This window comes from Sphaerodactylus townsendi, linkage group LG16 (assembly GCF_021028975.2).
Source record: "Sphaerodactylus townsendi isolate TG3544 linkage group LG16, MPM_Stown_v2.3, whole genome shotgun sequence".
NCBI lineage: Eukaryota > Metazoa > Chordata > Lepidosauria > Squamata > Sphaerodactylidae > Sphaerodactylus > Sphaerodactylus townsendi.
Window position 1 is genome coordinate 16,168,674 of NC_059440.1, and position 6,000 is coordinate 16,174,673.

Sequence of the window (6,000 nt, forward strand, 5' to 3'; positions counted from 1 at the left end):
GGGCTGATGGGAATTGTAGTCCATGAACATCTGGAGAGCCACAGGTTGCAGACCCCTGGACTAGCCCAAGGTCACCCAGAAGGAATGTAGGAGTGTGGAAACACACCTGGTTCACCAGATAAGCTTCCGCCACTCAGGTGGAGGAGTGGGGAATCAAACCCAGTTCTCCAGATTAGAATCCACCTGCTCTTGACAACTACACCACACTGACTCTCATTGATAGGGTCTATCAATTCCTACCAGATGACTACATGGACCATCCATTTGTAGGAGCAGTAGGCAGCTGATATCAGGTGCTGTGAGGGGAATTCCCCATTTTAGGGGTCCATGGCCTAGTCTGAGAGCTTCCTGGAAGACTTTTACCTCTCTAGGAAAAAGGATGCTGGACTAGACAGATGCTTTGTCAAGTTTGGGAGGGTCTTACGTGGCTAGAGAAATACAACCTGGTTGCTGGAATGCAGCCAGCACAGAATTAGAGGCTCGAGCATTGATAGCTTAGAACATAGGTGTCAAACTCGCGCCCCTCCAGATGTCATGGACTACAGGTCCCATCATCCCCTGCCAGCATCATGCTGGCAGGGGATGATGGGAACTGTAGTCCATAACATCTGGAGGGCCGCGAGTTTGACACCTGTGGCTTAGAAGAAGCAATCTTGGCAAAAGAGCTGCAGCAAGCACACCGTTTGCTTTTGGGAAATCCACCTGTCCCATTTTTATCTCATCCTTCCTCAGAGGAGCTTGAGCCTGCGCTTGACTCTGCCCTCCTCCGTTTTATCCTCACAACAGCCTGGCGAGGAACACTAGGTTGAGATAAAGGAACTGGACAAGGGCCCTCAGTGCATCTAGGGAGTGGAATTTGAACTCGGGTTTCCCAGATCCTAGTCTAGCCCTTGACTCGCTACCCCGAGTTGGATTGCAGTGCTTCTGCTCTGAAAACTATCTGGGTCTCTGGCCACAAGACAAGTAAAAAGGCCACCTCCCTTCTTTCGTCCGAGGAAACCAAACCTACACCTGCTGTCTGTTCAATTTCCTGAGGTTTAGGCAAGGGGAGGAATTTACAGGAGACCCCCCCCCCCCTGCAAAAGAAAAACCTATTGGGGAGAGATAAAGAGACAGGCGGGCTGCTGGCTGCGTGAGAGATAGACAGAAACGAAGGAACAGGAGACAGAAGAAGATGGAAACACTGCCTGCTATCTGCAACAGACGCTGCTGCCTCTGTCCCCTTGATTCCCAGAGGAGGCCGTTTTTCTAAGACAGAGCAGAATCCTATCTCCTCCTCACGGCGCAAAGGAGACAATCTCCTTGCTCGCTCTCGCTTTGCTGGTGCCAAGCGCAAAAATCCTTTTCAGCGAAGGCTGGTAAAGTGAGGATTCCCTGGGGATTGGAGAGGTGTGCTAGAATGACCTTGAAACGCCGCTTTAATATCTTTTTTTAAAAAAAAATAAGCCTGCGCTCAGATGCATCAGAGCACATATTGTTTCTGAAGAGCAGGAACACTTGCCGGATAGAAGCTCATGCCATGGTTCAGAGTGTGTGGAACGTGACCCGGGGCGGAGACTTGTGTGTTTATGCTTGCGAAATTCTGTAGAGCAATAGGTATGCTGATGCTCTCACAAGAATAGTGTATTCTGTAAGAAGAAGAATTTGGACTTATATCCCCACTTTCTCTCCTGTAAGGAGACTCAAAGGGGCTTACAATCTCCTTTCCCTCCCCCCTCACAACAAACACCCTGTGAGGCTGGTGGGGCTGAGAGAGCTCTGAAGAACTGTGACTAGCCCAAGGTCACCCAGCCGGCATGTGTTGGAGTGCACAAGCTAATCTAGTTCACCAGATAAGCCTCCTCAGCTCAAGTGGCAGAGCGGGGAATCAAACTTGGCTCTCCAGATTAGAGTGCACCTGCTCTGAACCACTACATCACAGTAAGGGGTCATTACGACACATCGCTCTTGCATAAGTGCAAAGCCAGTGCAGTGTAGTGGTTAAGAGCGGTGGACTCTAATCTGCAGAACAAGGTTTGATTCCCCACTCCTCCACATGCGCAGCAGACTCTAATCTGGTGAACCAGGTTTGTTTTCCCACTCCTACATATGAAGCCTGCTGGATGATCTTGGGCCAGTCACAGTTCTCTCTGAACTCTCTCAGACTCATCCTACCTTACAGGGTGTCTGTTGTGGTGAGAGGGAAGGAGTTCGTCAGCCATTTTGAGACTCCTTATGGTTGAGATAAGCAGGGTATAATAAATCCAAACCCTTTTTATTCTTCTTGAAGTCCTAGCGACAGAGGGAATATACTTCACAGAGAAAGATACTTCACAGAGAAAGATTTCCAGCACATACAGAATGACCATCATAGGAGCAATGCCACTGTTATTCATTCGGAGCCAGTCTCTTTGGTATACATAGTGGTCTATGATTTGATCAGGACGCAGCGGAAGAGTCTATTTGGGATGCTGAACGTTGCTGCATAATGTGTGACACCGTGATAAAGTGCCCCTGAGCATGTTCAGAATGCATTAACATTACACAGTCGCCACACACAGGTGGCTTTTCCAGTTGCCTAGATGTGCTTGCGCTGGTGTGAGGAATAACAGCAGACAGTTTTTCAAGGTCTTGGAAGGATCATAACAAACAGAATCAGAAGAAATGATGCAAACTAAGGGCTGAGCCGAGACCCATGTTTATGTTTGGCGGCAAACATTTTCTGCAGCGTCAAGGACGTCTTCCTTTCTTGTTTTGTTTTTTTTCAGTAATCAAGGTGAAGATATTTACTCGTTTGTTTAAATTGCCTTCACTTGCCTTCATTCTCCACCGCCCTCGCTTGCCTTCAGTGACTTCATTGCGTAATTGAATCCTGATTAGCTACACAGTGCCTTGACTTGGTCACACCCCGAGTAGATGAGACCATTCATGAGAAGGAAAGAAGGAAACCATAACAACAGCCAGGGGTCTGTTGATGATCATAGGCAAGGTAAATAGTTTGAGGGGGAAATTCGTTAGCCCTGACTCAAAGTGACAAAACGGGAGCCTATTCAACCCAGCATTGCGCCAAGTGATCACAACGGCCAAATAAATTATGCAGAACAGGGAAATAGCGCTCAAAACGGGCTTAATTGACACAATTAATTTGCCAGTCACAGAATCCAGCTGTTCTTGGCACAAAAATCAGGACTAAATTGGTACCGAAGGCTGATTTGCTCCAGCAGAAAGCCTGGCTCGTGATTGTTCAATTTGGTTTTGATGCTGAGCGGGGGGCATTTAGGTGCGCCCAAAGCCTCTTCTCTTCCTCTCCCTCTCTCCCTCCCTCTCCTGCCACGCGCCCCGCTTTCATCTACTGTGGCACAGACCACGTGCCCAGTCCCCTTCATCTCCGCATTCCTTTGGAACCCGGAGGCGATTAGCTTGCGAGGCGGCATCTATGGCGGCCCCATCCATGCGCACGACACATCAAAAGGACCCCAGTTCAAAGGCTGCCGTGCAAACAGGAACCTGTTATCCTTTAACAAAAATCACTTATCTTCCACTTAAATGATTTGGGGACGGGAGAATGTGCGCTGGCCTTTTTGAAAAATGGATACCTCCACTGGAGGGCAACTGATAAAGGAGCAGGAAGAAAGGAATGGCATAGGCCAAGAACCCATGGCCAAGAAACTGATAGCTTTTAAAAGGCCCGAAGAAAGTTTGTATTCTTCCATTCGTTGATGTATTTAGATATTTATAACTGGTTCTTCCCCCAATGAGGACCCAAATTGGCTTTCAATATTGTTTCCCCCTCCTTCATTTTATCTTCACAAACCGCCACCCTCGGCTGTGAGTCGCACAGTAAGCTTCCATGCAGAGTGAGGATTCGAACACGGGTCTACCAGATTCCCGTCCAAACCTTGTAACCATGTTACCCACAATAAAATAAAAGATGCACAATTTTTATATTATTTTCTGTTCACTTAGTCATAAATGTTTAGACAGTTTTTTTTAAAGGTCTCCATCTTGTACGTGAGAGTTAAGGGCATCCGGGCCTGACTCAGGAAGCGACACCCTTAATAGCGGTGTCAGAAATAAAGAAATCCATTTCTGATCCTTGATTAAGAATAAAATGAAACTGTATTTTTATTTTTCTGTAATTATAGATAGAAATAATGTTTGTATTAGGTAGAAGATAGGATTTGTTCTGTATTTGTGTACACTCCCCTTTCTCAAGGCAGGAATGCAGGCGAAAGCCCAGCCCTGCCCCACCTTAGTAATCCCCTTTTCATTCACAAACTGAGACCAGTTCTGCAACAAAGGAAGCCTCAGAACTTGGTAGATAAGGGTGCTGCAATCTAAAGTTTCGTTCCTGCTCCTATCACCCACTGGATCCTTTGTGCTTTTCCCGCCTTGGACTTAACGACTCCTACGTCATCGCCTCGCCCTGAATCTACCGCGAAATTCAAGAAAGGACTGCCCCTTTTCTCCTGATTGGTTCCTCTGTTTTTGTTAATGAATGGTGGTGGGTTGTTCCGTAGTCTCCCGGATTTCCCGGCAGGAGAAAGTGTTTAAAATGCCTGCTGCTAGGCAGTTGCAGTTGCTGTGGATCGGAGGTGCTGACACTTAGGTCGGCATCTCAATAAATAATTTTGCTATTTTACTATACTCACTGTGTCTGAGTCCCGGTCATTTTCCCTGCGCTATCGAGAGCTAGAACAGGAGCTGAAATCACTGAAAAGTTACCTGATAGCGCGTTAACACCCTCTGCTATTCAGAACGTAAAGAGACTCATGAACCATCACAAAGGGTGCAGGTCTTGTGACTGTCTTTACCAGACGCACCCAGGAAGAACACCTTTAGCCCTGGCTACCACCTTTTGTCTCCTGAAGGGATTAAGTCGATAAGGTCCAAGGCAGGAGCCTTGGACCACTGATGAGATCACCCACAGCAGGGAAGACCTCTGCTCCACCCCTAAATTTGCCTTCCACCAATGAGAAAATAGGACCTTTTATTATTTACCCTCCTCCTATATGTTTGAATTCGTCCCCTATAAATTGGGTTGCATGTGCCTTGTTTGGCGCGTTCGTTTTAGTAAAGTGCTCCTGCATTCAAGATTCTTGTGTCTGTCCTCATTTCCATTGGGAATCCCTCCCGGTTGATACTGTTTCAGCTCAGCAGCATTAATTGTTACTCTGGCAGCAGGTAACAATTACCCCATGCTCAGGATTTACCGTCTCAGTAGTTTGAGATCTGGGGTCGATAACTGCTCTCACACTAACTTACCACATGGGAGGAAAAAGAAACGAGCTCGCCCTTGGAGGAAGGGGAGGGAATAAATGGTGTTGCCGACTCTGGGTTGGGAAATTCATGGAGATTTTGAGGGAAGGAATCTGAGGAGGGTGATGTTGGGGAAGGGGAGCGGCCTCGGAAGGGTATAATTCCACAGAGTTCACCCCCCCTCCCCAAAAGGTAGCCATTTTGTCCTGGTGAACTAATCTCTGAAGTCTGGAAGTCAGCAGAAATTCTGGAAGATCTCCAGGCCCAGCCTAAGAATAAATATGAGGCATGAATGGTCTCCAGGACTGAGCCAGATGTTGAGTCACCTGCAGTAGGCTCTCTAGAAAGCCTCAAAGGTGAGAGAGACACTGTAAGGGGCTTTTCGCACTGACAGAGTTGTACTGGTTTCTATCTAGGTTCACCTCAGTGTATCCGCACTGCAAATGAGCTCAACGTTGTTTTGTCTCAATCCCCACCCCCCTCAGAACTGCGACATCCCTGTCGCAGTTATGAACTGCACCTTTCTGCTGGAACAAGGTCGATACCGCTTCGAAGCTTCGAAGTGCGGACGCATCGAAACGACACCTCATCCGTTCAACAAATCAGGAGCCGCTTTTGTGGCATGCACAGAACGGGAGAGTCGTGGCGGGCATGTAACTGTAAACTGTAAAAACTGTAAGAAAAAAAAGAACGCTCCCGTTTCTCATGGTAACACAAGCTCCAATCACGATCAAGGGGCGAAACAGGCACCAAGATGATCCC